Source organism: Capricornis sumatraensis, chromosome 6, assembly GCF_032405125.1.
Source record: "Capricornis sumatraensis isolate serow.1 chromosome 6, serow.2, whole genome shotgun sequence".
NCBI classification, from domain to species: Eukaryota; Metazoa; Chordata; class Mammalia; order Artiodactyla; family Bovidae; genus Capricornis; species Capricornis sumatraensis.
Genome location: NC_091074.1, coordinates 35,801,725 through 35,818,625, shown reverse-complemented (window position 1 = coordinate 35,818,625; position 16,901 = coordinate 35,801,725). Strand labels below are relative to the sequence as shown.

Genomic DNA, 16,901 nt, shown 5'->3' with positions numbered 1-16,901 from the left:
CTCGCCTAAAGCAGCCTTTACTCTTCGGAGGATCAGATAATTCTGAGGTTTTTTTTTTTTTGGTTTAGTATGGTTTATTAAGCTGTGCCTTAGTACAGATGCTGGGGCTTGCCCATGGTGCTCTTAATGTACAAGGCCCTGACGTTCTGCCAATTTTTCTTGAGCAATGACACCAGGAGGTTGATAGCTAAGTGGATGTTGTACACAAGCTCATCATCTGTCATCTTCACGTGGCCAACAGCCACTGCCAGACACAGCACCTTCTTCATCTGGAACTTGATCGTGGACTTCATTTCATCAACTTTGGCCACCATGTTCTCATTGTGGGTCAGCAAGGAAGGGAACTTGCCAGCCTTGTTCAGGCCTGGGCCCAGGATTCGGGGGATCTGCTTGATCAGAGACTCTGAAGCCAAAAAGGAATCATATTTCTTGGCCAGCTTCTTGACCAGTTTCTTATTCTTGTTGAGTTTTTTCAGTGCCTCGATGTCCATGTGGGGGATATCCACAGCCTTGGCCTCATCACAATGCTGCTGGTCCCCCAAGACACACACGGAGAACTTGGGGCGGGGAGTGGACTTTAGCCTGACGGTGCCCGAGAAACGTTTGTCCTTCTGAGGGTCACAGTTCTTCAGGCTGATCTGAAGCGCCACCCTCTCCAAAAACTTCCTGCGCTTGCGCTGGTTCCCGCGCAGGACTTGCCGCACCGCCTCGTAGAGGGTGTCGCGGGAGACTTTGCTGCTCACAGTTCCCTGCGCCGCGATAACCGGAAAAGAGCTAATTCTGACTTTTAAAGGTAAACTACTAAGGTATTATTAACTAAAGTGCAGATTTTGTTCAAATTTCACAAAATTTTATGCCAGTGTCCATTATTTGTTTTCATACGTTATTCAAGGTTCCACGCTGTATTTAGTTGCACTGAGCAGCTTCAGCTGCATGCAACAAATTCTGGTAAATTCTCTTTTCATTTTTATTCTGTTACAAACATTTTCTAATTTTCCTTGTTATGGCTTCTTAGATACGCCAATCATTTAAAGGTGGACATTTAATTTCCAAATACATGGGGTTTGTAAAGTAAAAAGAAAAAGCATACTGCTAAGGGCAACAATAGAAAGAAAAGACAAACAGGGCTATTTCAAACTTAAAAACTTCTGTAGAGCAAAGGAAGTAATCAACAGAAAAAGCAACCTACTGAATGGGAGAAAATACTTGCAGACCACATTTCTGATAAGGGGTTAATATCAAGAATATATGAAGCACTCCTCAAGTCAACAACCTAAAATCAAATAATCCAATTAAAAATGTGCAAAAGGGGACTTCCCTGGCAGTCCAGTGGTTAAGACTCCATGCTTTCACTGCAGGTAGCATGGGTTTGATCCCTGGTCAGAGAACGAAGATCCCACATGCCACTCAGAGATGACACCCCCCCCAAAAAAAAAAGAAAGAAAGTAATGATACTCAACATCATTAATCATCAGGGAAATTCAAGTCAAAACAATGAGATATAACCTCTTATCTGTTAGGCCACTACTTTAAATAAAAAACACTAAAGTAATAAGCATTGACAAGGATGTTGAAAAACTGAAACCCCTGTGCACTGTTGTGGGAATGGAAAATGGGGCAGTAGCCAGAGAAAACAGAACAGAGGTTCCTTAAAAAATTTAAAAGATAACTACTATAGGATCCAGCAACCCATTTCTGGATATATATCCAAACGAACTGAAAGCAGAATCTTTCAGAGTTATTTGCACATCCATGTTCACAGCATCATCACAATAGCCAAGATGTGGAAAGCAATCTAAACCTCCATCTAAGGATCAATGGGTACAGAAAATGTGGTATATATATACAATGAATTATTCAGCCTTAAAAAAAAAAAAAGGAAATCCTGTCATGTGCTACAACATGCATTAACCTCAAGGACATCATGCTAAGTGAAATAAGTCAGTCACAGGACAGATGTGACTATCCTACTTAAATACTTCATATAAATGCATTGTTTCCTTTATACAAAGTACTTAAAGTAGTCAAATTCTTCAAAAGTAGAATAGTGGGAGCCCAGGGGCTATGAGGACAGGAAATGGGGAACTGTTGTTCAATAGGCATAGGTATAAAGCTTACATTTTGCAAGGTGAAAAAGTTCTAACAATCTGTTGTACGAAAGATGCAGCTAACAGTACTATACTGTATACTTAAAATAATTAAATTATTAAATTTTATGTGTTGGACTTGCCCGGTCATCCAGTGGTTAAGAATCTCCCTGCCAGTGCAGGGGACATGAATTCAATCCCTGGTCGAGGAAGATTCCACATGCTGCGGGGCAACTAACTCTGTGTGCCACAACTATCGAGCCTGCGCACCCTAGGACCCACGCTCCACAAGAAGAGAAGCCACCACAAGGGGATGTCTGCATGCCACAACTAGAGAAAGCCTGATCATAGCAACGAAGACCCAGTGCACCCAAAAATAAACAAAATTTAAAAGTAAATAAATAAATTGTGTTATTTTTACCATAATAGAAATAATTTTTTAAATAACTGCAAAGGAACCAAGAATAGCTAAAATAATCTTGAAAAAGAGGAACAAAGTTGGAAGACACATACCTCTCAGTTGCAAACAATCCAAAACTATAGTAATTAAGACAGTGTAGAACTTGTACTGGAGAAGGCGATGGCACCCCACTCCAGCACTCTTGCCTGGAAAACCCCATGGACAGAGGAGCCTGGTGGGCTGCAGTCCATGGGGTCTTGAAGAGTCAGACACGACTGAGCAACTTCACTTTCACTTTTCACTTTCATGCATTAGAGAAGGAAATGGCAACCCACTCCAGTATTCTTGCCTGGAGAATCCCAGAGACAGGGGAGCCTGGTGGGCTGCCATCTATGGGGTCATATAGAGTCGGACATGACTGAAGTGACTTAGCAGCAGCGGCAGCAGAACTTGTACAGGGATAGACATACAGACCAATGGAACCAAGTGAAGAATCCAGAATTAAATCCCCCTCTATCTATGGTCAAATGATTTTCCCAAAAAGGTATCACGAAATTCAAAGGGGAAAGCAACTGTCAAACAATGGTGCTGTGAACAACTAAGATATCCACATTCAAAAGAATGAAGTTGGACCCCTACTCATATTATACACAAAAGTTAGCCTAAGTGAATCAAAGACTTATATGTAAGTGCTCAAACTATAAGACTCTTAAGAAAGTGCTAAGTGCTAAGTCACTTCAGTCATGTCCGACTCTGTGTAACCCTGTGGACTGTAGCCCGCCAGGCTCCTCTGTCCATGGAATTCTCCAGGCAAGAATATTGGAGTGGGTTGCCATGCCCTCCTCCAGGAGAGCTTCCCAACCCAGGGATTGAAGCCATGTCGCTTATGTCTCGTGCATTAGCAGGCAGGTTCTTTACCACTAGTGCCACACGGGAAGCCCCTTAGAAGAAAACACAGGAGTAAATATGCATGACCTTGACTTAGAAGATGGTTCCTTCGCACACCAAAAGTACAACCAGCAAAAGAAAAAATAAATTGGATTTATCAAAATGTAAAGCTTCTGTGCTTCAAATGACATTGTAAAAACAGTAAAACAACCCACAGAATGGGAGAAAATACTTACAAATCTTGTATCTAATAAAAGATTTGTGCCCAGAATATAAAGGATTTCCTGGCTGGCTCAGCAGTAAAGAATCCAACCTGCCAATGCAGGAGACACAGGTTCAATTCCTGGATTGGGAAGATTACCTCAAGAAGGATAAGGCAACCTACTCCAGTATCCCATGGACAGAGGAGCCTGACAGGCTACAGTCCATGAGGTTCCAAAGAGTTAGACACAGCTTAGCAACTAAACACCACTGCCACCAAAATATATAAAGAGCTCTTACAACTCAACGACAAAAAGACAACCTAAATGAAAAATGGATAGAGGATTTAAGACATTTCTGCTATACAGAGAAGATACACAAATGGCCAGTAAGCATATAAAATGATGCCCAACATCAGTAACACTCCGGGAAATTCAAATCAAAATCACTTGACACCCACTAGGATTGTTAAAATTAAAAGACAAACAGTAACAGGTTGGAGAGGATGTGGAGAGATTGGAGAACTTACACACTGTTAGTGGAAATGTAAAATATGCAGCTGCTTTGGAAAACGATCTGGCAATTTCTCAAAAGGTGAAAAGACAGCTGCCACATGACTCAGCAATTCCACTCCTAGGTATATCCCTAACGAAAGTGAAAATGGAACACACGCACACAAATGTTCACAGCAGTATTACTTGTAATAATAAAGAAGTCGACACTACCCAAAGGTCAATCATTGGAGGAATGAACAAATAAAACATGCTGTAGCCATACCAAGCAGCATTATTAATTGGACATTTTAAACATATGAATTATATCTCAATATATACAATTGGTTAAAATTATATATATTAAAAATGGTTGATGGCTCTGATTAGCTAGCCCTATCACATAAAACATAACATGCTCCAAATGGAAAGAAACATAGAAATTACAAAAATCACTTATTTTACCAAGGATGAAATGGAGACTCTCAGTCCTAGATAGACTAGACTGGGACCTGCCTCTAAACCCAGGCTCAGGGCCATTCTCACTCTGGAGTGGACAGTGGTACAATCTCTCTCCAAGGTGTGATCAGCCAACTGAGATACTGATTGTATGAAGGATAGGTGTGGGATTCATGTAGAGACCAGCTCCTGCCATGCATTCCTTTTAACTACCACATGGCTTTTGCGGGGAAGGTAAAATTATAGCCTAGAAAGCCCCTCCTTCCTCTTCTACTTCTCCTAACACAAACCACAATGAATGGGAACAGAAACACTAGAAGAGAGAAAACTAACATACCCCTGCCTTGATCATGGGAAGGCCACCAGGTCCCCTGAGAGGATCAAGGTACATTCATCTTACTATCTACATAGAACTTCTCACCCAATGGTGCAGAGACTGGGACATGGCCCTAGGCTGGCTGGGCACTTAGCTGTCAATTACTGAATGAATATGTATTTCCCTGGGGAGGATCATCCTACCTGAAAAAACGAATGTGGAAATAGCTCATCTCTCCTCTCTGAAACAAAGATAACTTAGCCCACAAGATACCATGAAAAGAATTCTCAAGAACTCACCAGAGAAAGTTTCAAGTATAACTATGAAAATTTTAGGCTTGGCTAAAAAGGGTAAGGTCATGTAAAATTTAAAAATCACTTTACGAGGATTCTGTAATATCGTATATTTTTGCAAAGCTATTGGGGAACACCAAAACAGTTTAGTAAACTGACAAAAATTATTTATATCAGAAAGACAAAAAATATTCTAGTCGCCCCTAGCAACAAATATTTTCCTAATTTAAAAAAGTGAACTTGTGTATAGAGAGAGATACAGGTATTATAATTAACCATTTTCTATCCAAATGTCTTGAGAATTCTTAAAAAGTAATTCAATGAATCTTTTTAAGATACTGAGTAGCATTTTCCAATCCAAAATTTGCACATATTGTTCATTATAATTTGCAAATAATTCAATGTTCATTTTTTTCTTCCTTTACACTGAAGCAGTGAGGCAAATGCATTTTTAGAGCATCAAGGAATAACACAAAAGATGCGAGGGAAATCAACAGGGGGAAACTAACATAGGACTTGAAAACACATATATGACATCCAGGAAATGTCTCTTAAATTCTCTTTTAGATACAGAAGTAAGACAAACTGCAAATAGATTTATTCACAAGCAGGATTTGGCCAGTATAAAAACTAGTTATAATACACTGAATAGTCACCAGAAACATCACTTGTGTCCTCTGACAGATTAAGAAATGAAAATAAGACCATTCCTCACGGTGCAATATATCGGTCCCCTCCTCAAAGGAAGTTTAGCTGAAACAATGTGACTGACTTAAGCTGCACACAGGCAAATCTTGGCAGCCCTCAACTCCGTCTATCTCCTTGGCCTGTTAAGCAGAATTCCTTCACAAACTGTTGGTCTCTGCAATAACTCCTACAAAGCTCATTACTGCCAGCGGCAGCCTATCCCCCGTGTTGTGCATTCATCCCCGGGATGCATATCAACGTGTGGCACATGTCCCTGACGTGCACAGAAGGGCTGCACCCCAGGACAGCAGCACGCATGACAATGGTGTCTACTCTCACTTCTCTATGGTTGCTGGGATGTAACCGAGAAATCTAATAACTGTGACAGTGGGGCCTTTCGGGTTTTCCTTGCCTTTCCAGACAGTGAAGCTGCACAGACACTAATGAAAGGTTAAATGAATAGGAATGGTTGACAAGAGGTACAATAAAGAAGGAGCTTGGTAATCCACAGACACTGAGCAGAGATCCCTGGCTCAAGCAGAGAAAGGACAGCACATCGTCGAGTCACAATATTTAAAACAGCTTGCTATACACAGAGGCTTTTGTGTCTGGGTACCCGTCTGGCTTTGGACAGGAAAAAAAAAAAAAGATACTGAAAAGGAATTTCAGCATGGGGCACTTTGGCAAATGTAAGGTCATAATAAGAGAAAAATGTTTTGTGTGGGCTGTTACATCTTTGTACTGAACACAAAAAAGCAAGAGACTATGAACTCGTGAACCACAAGTTCCAAAACAATACTGTACATTTTGACAACTATTAAATACTGTATCTGGAGGGCTGGCTTGATGTGATTCCCACTGCTAAGATATACATGCAGTGATTCATTTAGCAGCTCCACATTCTGCCTTCCTTGCAGAAGAATTCCTGATACAGAGTTCTATAGTCAAGTTCTAGTCTTCAGTGGTTTGCTACAAGTGATATCAACCGAAACTTTTTACTCAAGCCATCTTCCACTCTCTGCAAAACTTCCCAGCAGTTTCTTGTAAAGAAACTGAATTTATCACCCTAGTAATGTGTGAAGTACAAGGTACACTTTGTTGTAATTCCAAATGACTACAATAGTAAAATGTCCCCAACTAGAATTCTTAATAATAGAATTAACTTTTTTTCAGTGCTCTGCTCACTACACCCTAAGGGAAGGCTATGTTCCATGGGGAATTGATTATAATTATAACAAAGCTATTCAAATTACTGAAAAAAAAAAATGCTCCAGAACATCAAGGTAAAAATAAAGCAAAAGAAAAAGAAATTGACATTGTTAGACACAGATTTATTTTTAAAGGGAAAAAATGTATGACTCTGCTATGGCCAAATGTTAGAACATGATATAACTGTAAAAGTGTTCCTATGCATATGTCCAAGTTAGAATATAGGTTCTCAATAAATTATAAAAGCGTACTGAGAACATGTTTTAAAACAAGGGAGCCTCTTTGAACAGCCAAATTAAATTATAGCTGAACTCTTGCGTGTACTGAGGGTTCTAATAAGCAACAAATAAAGGCTTTTATTGGCTAGCAACATAATGAGAGCTACTGTGCTGGAGATTAAAAAAAGACCAATCTGGGTAGTTTATCTCACCGGATTATAGTATTTACTTAAATGGTAAATAAGTTTGTGCAAAGTAATGCTACTAAAAACTAGCATATAAATATTAAACTGAAATGATGATCAATGACCATTTAAAGTAAATGTATCACAAATTTTAGCGATAAATGTGAAATTAGATAATATTGAATTCAATACCACTTAAGTTCTATTTCTTTCAATTTAACTAATTTATTGCTCTCTGATACATCAGCTTTATAAATGGTTTGCTATTTATGCTTATATTGTGAAGTATTTATCTGAAAGGAGTTTTCTCTCCAGAGTAAGCCAGTTCTGCATCAAACTACTTCACAAAGATAGGAGGTTGTCTGGAGTGAACAGAAAGAAGGTATCCCCTCCTCAGTGATTTGACAGGAAGTTCCAGTAAATGTAACTTTGAATGTTGTCCTCTTTAACAGACCTCCATCAGCTGACAAAGCTACAAGCAGTCCTTAGCAAACCAAAACAGATTTAAAATGTTTGTGAATGTACTTTGCTGGATCTTCAGACCATCTGAAAGAGAGAACCCAGAAAATCCTATTTTGACTGTTTTCGTAGAAAGTTCTGCTACTTCTATCACAGCTTAAAAAAAAGAGAGAAACTACAATAGCATCTCCAAGCCTAAATACTAAGCCAGTACTCATTATCTACTCTTTTCCTGCAACATTCTGATTGCTAGAGTGATTTTTTTAAAAACCTTAAGTATATCTAATAAAATCATGAGGCTCCCTCTAGCTCTTCAGTGAGGAGTTTACTAACCAATGATCCAATGATCCTATGTAATTCTCATCCAACAGGAAAGATCTGAGGAGGCTGCCTCCCTTTCACAAGAAATGTTTTTCAACTGTTTCTTGTAAGGATGTAGATGGTAAATGAGACCAGCTGCAGAGGAATTCAGAAAGCACTGCTCCTCAAGTCCGCAACGAGTTAAGAATCTATTACTTGTTTCCAACCTAAGCTTTATACACAAAATTCTGTAAGTGAAACTTTAACCTGTTTAAAGGACGTATACATTCCCAACCTTAGATTTACTCACTTGCTAAAATTAAGTTTAATCAAAAAATAAGGACATACAAGAATAGCCATCTACAGAAATTAGAACTTGTAATCTGGTCTCAGTTCTAAAAACATACACTTAAATTCAGGATTTTGAAAATTTTTAAAAATATTTTATTAATAGTGTGTTTGTGGTGTTTATATAAAAGAGGCTGTTAATAATTTGTAGAAAACATGTCCATGTACCATAATATTTATACACAACACTGTTAATAATTTTTATTGTTTAATCTTTTATGCCATTCAGCCCTGGATAACTTGGAACTGTCATGATATAGAAGAATATAAATAATATAGCCCAAGTATGACATTGATATTTAGTCTACCTTACAATAGCCATAAAAGACACAAAGTCGACTAGCAAATCATTTCAAACAAGTGAATATGAAAAAATGCTAAATCCTACTCATTAGGATTATCTTTCAAATACTCGAGGAACATTTAAAATGGTGTGGAACCTTAACTCTAAAATTAAAAATAAAGGGAAACTCTACCTTCAAGTCATCACCTATTTGGGGCTTCCTTAATATAAGAAATATTCCCAGAAACAATAACAAAAAGAAAAGCTCCTTCCACCCCCCCCACCTCTTTTTGAGCCAGTGTCCAATTTCTTCTTTTCTGAACAGCTGTATTATCCAACTTAAGTTGCTCTGCTAATTTCAGTCCCACAAGGACTAACTTGGAAGGCAAAAAAATACAAGAAAAGATCAATTTGCTGGGAAAGATCAAATGAGAAAACTGTGGGGACAGCACCAGGTCAGCGTGTGGAGAACTAAGCAGACCTGTTCTTCATTAACTGTGCCTCTCTGGGGACGTCACACACTACCTGTCCGTGGGCTTTATTGAACCGCCTAACCCGCCTCTCTGTTCCATTCTTCTGGGCCCAAGTGAATCATATCCTGCTGCTGACAAGTTAGCAGGGGACTGCGGCTGCAACATGAAAGTACTTTTCTTTCTTGTCTAAATCAGGCAGATTTTTGAAAAGACGACACAGCATTGACTCGTGACATGGCAAGATGAAACGAGAGGTCTGGGCCGGTCTTGGAGCTGTGCAGATAAAAGTAATCAAATGACACTCCTGGAATGCAAATTGGCATTCTTGACTGCAGCAATTGCACAACCATGAAACATCCCTGACAGCAAGCAAGATTAGGACAAAATGTTATGTAAAGCACTGAACTCAAAAACTCTCACATGGAAATTCAAACTGTAACACTTACATTTTAATATAGCAATAGTCACCTCTGCTTTTGTCTGCCGCTTTCTGTAATCACATATCCCTGCCTGACAGGTATCTTACATTTCAGGGGGAAGAAAAAAATCAGGTATTGGGAAGGTGCAAATGCCATTAATATTTTTCTATTTATTTTTTAAAATCACTCGGGGGTTGGTTCTTTTTCAAAGCCTTACATGCAACAACAGCGAACTTAATATTCTCTAGGGTGGAAAAGACAGTCTGAGACTTTTCTCACAGGATACTCAAATAGAGTTCACGTCCAGGCTCAGTATTGCTTCCCTCAGGTGAAGCTACTCCTGTACTTTGGTAAAGTGATTAGCAATCTGGATTTTAAATACTCTGCTCTGCGGAACAGAAAGCTTCAAGAGCTTCATTAAGACTGAACGGTTTAAATAAAGCAGCTACAAATGTAACATAAAACACAGATACCCTATGAAAGTTCACAAGGGATTTTCTTGAGGGGGTGGGGGTGATTCCAAGGGTGAAGCAAGTTCTGTTAACTTGCACAGGGTCTCATGACTCGAGTAAGTCCTCAGATCATACACACTACACCAAAATAAATTCCACCACTTAAATAATGTATGTGTGTGCACAGTAACATCTGAAACTGCAGAATACAAAGCAGCGGGTGACAAATGTGCTTAACCACTGTTCAAATGACTAGTATTTGGGAATAGATGTGTGGACAAATAGTATGTAGGCTAGGGGGGAAGGGAAAAGAAAATAATACCTACAACTGTCTTTTACAGTGTTCTTGGGTAAAATGCCGCTCTAAGAAAAACCCTCGAGTGCTAAATAGATATACTTAATATTTTGTTTTGACGCCTCCACTTAAATACAGGTTCCAACCATTGCAACTCTCCACTAAGAACACAGAAAACAATAAAACAGGCCACTTTCTGCCACTTTAATCCTGGGTACACAGGATTATTTTATGATGTCTTTTGTACATCAGTTTTACAACAGCTTGATTCTAGGGTAAATGGGAACCACCGTAAATCGCACGCTGCTTTCAAAACCACTTTAATTTCTGTCAGCGTTACTGTAACCACAGACTTGGGCTCACGCTACTTTTTTTTTTTTTTTTGGTGCCTGCATTTGACAGTCGCATGTCCTACACTCCAGTTGTGACTTTGATCAGTGAAACAAGAGATGTCACATTAGGGGGAAGGGAAGAGAAAAAAATGCCAACCCGCTATCTCCCTTTCTCTTACATAGTCCATCTACATGCGGAACACGGTATATCAGATTCCCAAGAGGGGGCAACAACAGCAGCAAAGGGTGGGGGCAAACTAAAAGGAAGGGAGTGGTCCAGCCCCATCTCTAACAAATCACTTCCCCGAAAGCGGACAGAGCGCTCAGCACCCGGCGAGTTAACCGCCCGCTGCCTCGCTGCAGAGAAGCCGCTTCGGGCGGAGGGGCTGTGCTGAAATCTCGCTTCGCAAGCCTCCCCATTTCCACCACTTGGACTTGGAACTTTAATTTTTTTTTAACCTCAGCCTCACTTTACAGAGAATTTCACCTAGGGTTAGGTGTTTGGTTTTTTTCTTTTTTTCTCCTGCCCCCTCTCCGGGCCCCAAATGCCACCCTGCAATCAATGTGTAAGTAACAAGAATCGGCTAGTGTCGAATTGCACTTCCAAATCGCTCTCTCTCTAAGGTTGATTTTGCTGCCCAGCATTTTTGCACATTCTTCAGAAAACCTCCAGGAGCACTTCCTACATTTTCTTCATTTACAAAGGGAGGGTTCCCGAATGGGAGGGCGAGGAGACGGGAAAAGCAGAGGTGCCAGGGACGGGGCGGCGGTGTCCTCCCCGCGCGGCGCACCAGCGCGCCCAGGCGCCCACGCCCAGCCGCCGGTCCCGCACCCGCGGGCAAGTTTTAAAAGTTACCGTGGGTCCAAACGGCTTGCCTCTCCGCCCGTAGCTCCTTCCAACGCTCCATCAGCCCCCGCCTTCCTCCCAGCCCGTCCCAACTCCCTGGAGCCGTCCGCTCGCCTGCCGCTCACCTTGCTCGCGGGCCGCGAGAGGGGCGACCTTCTCGAACCCCCCGAGCCCGCGCGCACACCCGCCCTCCCACCTGGAGCTCTCTTCCAACACTCGGGCCAAGTTGAGGAGTGATTTCGGGAGCGGGGTGGACTAGGGGCTCCCCTTTCCTGCCCGCCCTCCCTTCTACCTCCCGCCGCAGGACTGGTGGAAAACACGGCCCCCGAGCGGCCCCCGAGGCGCGCGGGCGCGGGGCTTCATTCTTCCGAAGTCTAGAATAAAAAGGGAAGGAGGGTGGAAACTTCTTACCATCTCCGCATGCTGGTTGTCAAGTGCAGCCCCCGCCTCTTGGTCTCCTCTTAGCGGCCGCGCCTGGACCAGCCCCTCGGCCGCCTCACGCTCCTTCTGTCTCGGCCTTTCTTTCCCTCCCCCTCCCGATTTCCTCCGGGCCGCCGCTCTCGCCGCCTCCGCCTCTCCCCGCCCGCCCGCCCGCCAGCGCGCGCCCTTGCCGCGGCCCCTCTGCGCTCAGGTGACTGATTTACACCCGCGCCCAGGGTCGCAGTTGCTCCCTAAGTCGGAGCCTGCTGAGTTCCCCTGGCTCGTCAGGACAGAAAAAAAAAAAAAAAGGGAACGGACTGTGCCAGGATGGGGGCTGCTGGGGGCGGGGGTGGGGGGGTAACCGGCGAGGTGACCTCGGACGGACCTGCAAGCCCCACAAGTTTCTCCTCTCTCTGCAAAACTGTCGTTGACTACAATGTTGCTTCCCTTTGGCAGAATAAAAGTAGGTTAGTTTAATTGTTTGTCCGCCGATTTCTACCGGGTTGGTGCAGGAGAATGTATATTTCTCCCGCCCCCTGGCCCCCGGCGCCCTGTTACTTTTTTTTCCCCCCCTGCTCTTTCTGGGGATGGAAAAACAACTTTGGCGGCCCCCGGGGGGTTGCGGGCGTGGAGGTGGAGGTGGCCGCTAGCGCCCAGCTGTCAAAAAGGAGTGGGGGAGAGCCGAGGGGAGGCTGCGAAACGCCGAGGAAAGGGCGCGAACTTTATTCCGACTGCAGCAAACCGCGCCGTCGCTTTCCTTTTCGGGCACTCGCCCGTCAGGGTCCCCTTTGACCAGTTCCTCCTCCCGAGCCGCCGCCGCCCTCTCCTCGTCTCCCCTTCCCCTCCCCTCCTCCTCCGTGCCCGCCGAGCTGCCCCGCTCGGGGATCAGCCCCCGGTCCCCGCATGCCCCCCGGGGAGAAGGCGAGGCAAGCGGAGGAAACCCTAGGGGGCCAGCAACTTGGAACGAGAACGTGCCGGGCGAAAAGGGCACAAGTTTCGCGCGGCTGGTGGAAAAAAGTTTTTTGGTGGCGGCGTGTTTTGTGCCGGCCCAGACGCCGGCTTGTGGCGAGGGCTTCCTTCCCCTTCGCGTGGTCTGGGCCTCGGGCCTCTGGCTGGAGACGCCGGGGGAGAGGAACGAGGCTGCCGCCTTCGCGGATGCCCGCGGGGGGAAGACCGGTCATATCTTTGGGTGACACTCAGCCGGCCCGAGTCACCCTGCCCTGGAGATACAAAAACGCTGGCTGCAGGCTCAGCGCGCACACGCCTGCTGCCGAAGGATATTTCTGAAAAGCAGGCAAAACACACTCCCCGGCCGCAAGAATGGGGGAGGGGGTAGTGTTTAATCACCGTCATCTTCCTAACGTACATTTTGTGCCAAAAACATCTCCGCGTTGTGCAGATTTATCATAGCCTGAGCTAACTTTCTGCTTATCTGGCGGGAGGAAGGCAGGCACAGGTTTGGAGCATCCGCTCCCTGAGCACTTGGCAATCAGAATCGGCGAAGGCGAACGCTTGCTTGGCAGAACAACAGGTCTGGTTACCGGTTACTACTAAAAACAGAAAATTATTCCTCCTTTCTTTTTCTCTTCCCCGAAGTAGAGGGAGAGACTGCCCCCATTGCCTTCAGAGGTCAGAATCAAATTCCTTTGGAAATACGCAGCCTTGGAATTACGAAGTTTTATTTTCTTTGAAGCCTGCTCTTAAGTTTAATATATTTTCGCAATAATTAAAGTTTTCAGGAGCCGTGGCTGACGAGAGACCAGGTAGCCCAAGTAGCCACAGCAGTTCTGAAAATGTGATTAGGCTTATTATTCACGTGGATCCAACTTTTTAACAGTGGGGCCACTGCACCTGCAGTTCTGTGTTCTCATTGGGTCCAAATTCCTCATGGTTTCTAGGCCCTTTCAGAACAGGTTTGAAGTCATTTCTGCTTCTGTGAATTCTCTTGTGGAAAAGTGTCTGGTGGACACTCCTACAATATTACAGATTAAATTCCTTGGAGTTTTAAGCACATGGTTCATCTGGAGGTTTCTAGTGGGAATCAGAAGATTACTTCGAACACTATAGTAAAAATCAAAGACTAGATATCTAATGACTATCTATATATATTTATATAGGCATATCTAAAAAGGCTCATCTTTAAATGATTTGGCTAAGGTGTGGAGCATGTTCTCTTACTCTGTAAACATAACTGTAACATCATCCTATAGTTTGTAGAAACTGATTACACAAGGGATAATGATGACCAAATGTGCATTCTGAGCCACTCAGGATCATCGCAAGAATTCTCTAGAAATGAGCCAAGTTCAAATGTGTTTTCCGGTATCATGGAGAGATGAGAAAAACGAGTTGCTAGTTTCAGAGTCATTACCCGTACAAATCCATTCACACACTTACCGCTTTGGACAAGTGACAGACCATCACTTGCCAAACAATTGTATTCACACAACGTTTCTGGCTGTGCACCTACACTGGCCAGTAGGCAGAAGTTATTCCTCATTGAGCAACCTGCAATTTACATTCCCAATTGGCTCCAGATTTGTCTGGTTTTGATGTTAGCAAACAAACAGTTTATATGAGGCAACATATGTGTATTTGGGGTCTGGTGCCTTTCTGGAGAGTCATTATAAAGATGGGGGATATGTTGGGCTGAGGAGGAACCCTTGGAGAAGGTGGAGGAATTTACAGAAGCAATCGGGATAAGAGAATTTCCTGTCCGTTTATTTCCTCCGGTGAGTTTGTATGGCCATTCAGACAAAACCCTAAATCCTGTTTGTGTCCTACAAGACCGCATTGATCTACACCTGGCTGACTCTTTGAACTGTGCCCCCCCCACCTTATTTTTCATTCCTCTCATGGACTTCACTAAAGTCATACTGGTTTTCTTTCTGTCCCTTTACCATGCCACACTCCTTGTTCTTTGCCCCTGCTGTCCTCTCTACCTGACTGTTTTCCGATGGCTCCTTATTAGTCACCTCCCAGCCGGATCTTCTCTTCAGGCAAAGTAGCTCTTTGCCTACCACCCAAAATACCACTCACTCTTTCTCCCATTACTCGGTTTCTTATATCCTTTAGCAATATCTGAAGTTGTCTTCTTTTTGTGCTTATTATTTTTCTTCAGCTAAAGTGTAAGCTCTGTTGGGGCAAGGGTCCACCTTGTTCACTTATAAAACAGTGCCAGGCACAAAATAAACTTGAAAATGCTGTTTGAATGTCTGTGTGTATGCTCAGTTGTGTTCGGCTCTTTGCGACCCCATGGACTGTAGCCCACCAGGTTCCTCTGTCCAAGGAATTTTTCAAGCAAGAAAATTGGAGCGGGTTGCCATTTCTTAAGGAAGAAATGTTAAAATCATTACGCTATGTTGATGAGGACCTACCTTAAAGCCAGACAAGTTCACTTAAGGAACATGGAAAAAGACCTCCATATTTGTTCTTCTGGGGCATGGCACAAAACTTTTGACTTCCTGCACCTGTGTGGGTCCCAAAGACTGTTTTAGGGGGGCCATGAGGTCAAAACTTATCATTATAATATTGAGAAATTATTTGCCTTTCTTACTCACATTCTTCCATCAGTGTACAGTTTCCAGAAATAATGTGACCTCATCACAACAGACTGAATGTAGAAACAGATACAAAAATCCGCCTACATTTTGTTACATCAGGCATTAGATTCCCCAAATTATACATGCTAATTTTCTCACTCGTTGTTTTGGAAAACATTTCTTTGTTATTTCAAAATACACATATGTATTCATTTCCTGTGGCTTCTGTAACAAGTTACCATAAATTTAGTGGCTTAAAAAACACAAATTATAGTTCTGGAAGTCAGAAGTTCAAAGTGGGTCTCACTACACTAAAATCAATGTACCTGCAGGCCTCCCTTCCTTTCTGGAGGCCCTTGGGGAGAATCCATTCCCTTTCCCAGTGTCTAGAGACCACCCATATTCACCTTGGCTGATAGCCCTTCCATTTTCAAAGTCTATAATACCCAGATGTGTTTTTCTCAAGCTATATCAAGCTGATAGTGTCTCCTACTTTCATTTATCACTACCCTTGTGATTGCATGGGGCCCATCTAGATAATCCAGGATAATCTACCAACCTCAACATCCTTTACCTGAATCACATATAGTTTATTCACAGGTTCTAGTGACTAAGGCTTCCCTGGTGGCTCAGACAGTAAAGCGTCTGCCTGCAATGTGGGAGACCCAGGTTTGATCCCTGGGTTGGGAAGATCACCTGGAGAGGGAAATGGCAACCCATTCCAGTACTCTTGCCTGGAAAAGTCCATGCACTGAGGAGCCTGGTAGGCTACAGTCCATGGAGTCGCAAAGAGTTGGACATGACTGAGCAACTTCACCCACTTCTAGTTACTAAACCTGAGCCATTATTAGGAGCCCTCATTCAGCCTACCACAGTATAGTAGCAAATGATGGTTTTATTGTTATTTTAAATAAATTAAGAACTCTTTTAAATTTTTCAGAATTTAAATTTCTGATACAGCAAATATCAATAAGCAATTGCCCACATACACAAGAATTTGCCCTTCTTCCACATCTCAAGCCAGACTAGATTGGACTACATCTTTGCTGTGATTGGTTTAAGGATGAACATGTTTCTTAGTTCTGGCCAATGAAGGAAGAGGTGAAGTCTTTGAGGGGAGACCCAAATAACAAATAGTAGCAAAAAATAATGGAGAAGGTGATGGCAACGCACTCCAGTACTCTTGCCTTGAAAATCCCATGGACAGAGGAGCCTGGTAGGCTGCAGTCCATGGGGTCGCTAAGAGTCAGACAGGACTGAGCAACTTCACTTTCACTTTTCACTTTCATGCGTTGGA

At 43.0% G+C, this 16,901-nt stretch overlaps 1 pseudogene; it reads right to left on the bottom strand.

Moving 5' to 3' along the window:
* Positions 1–89: 89 nt before the first annotated feature.
* Positions 90–11,215, bottom strand: LOC138080690 (large ribosomal subunit protein uL1 pseudogene; annotated as a pseudogene).
* Positions 11,216–16,901: the final 5,686 nt, after the last annotated feature.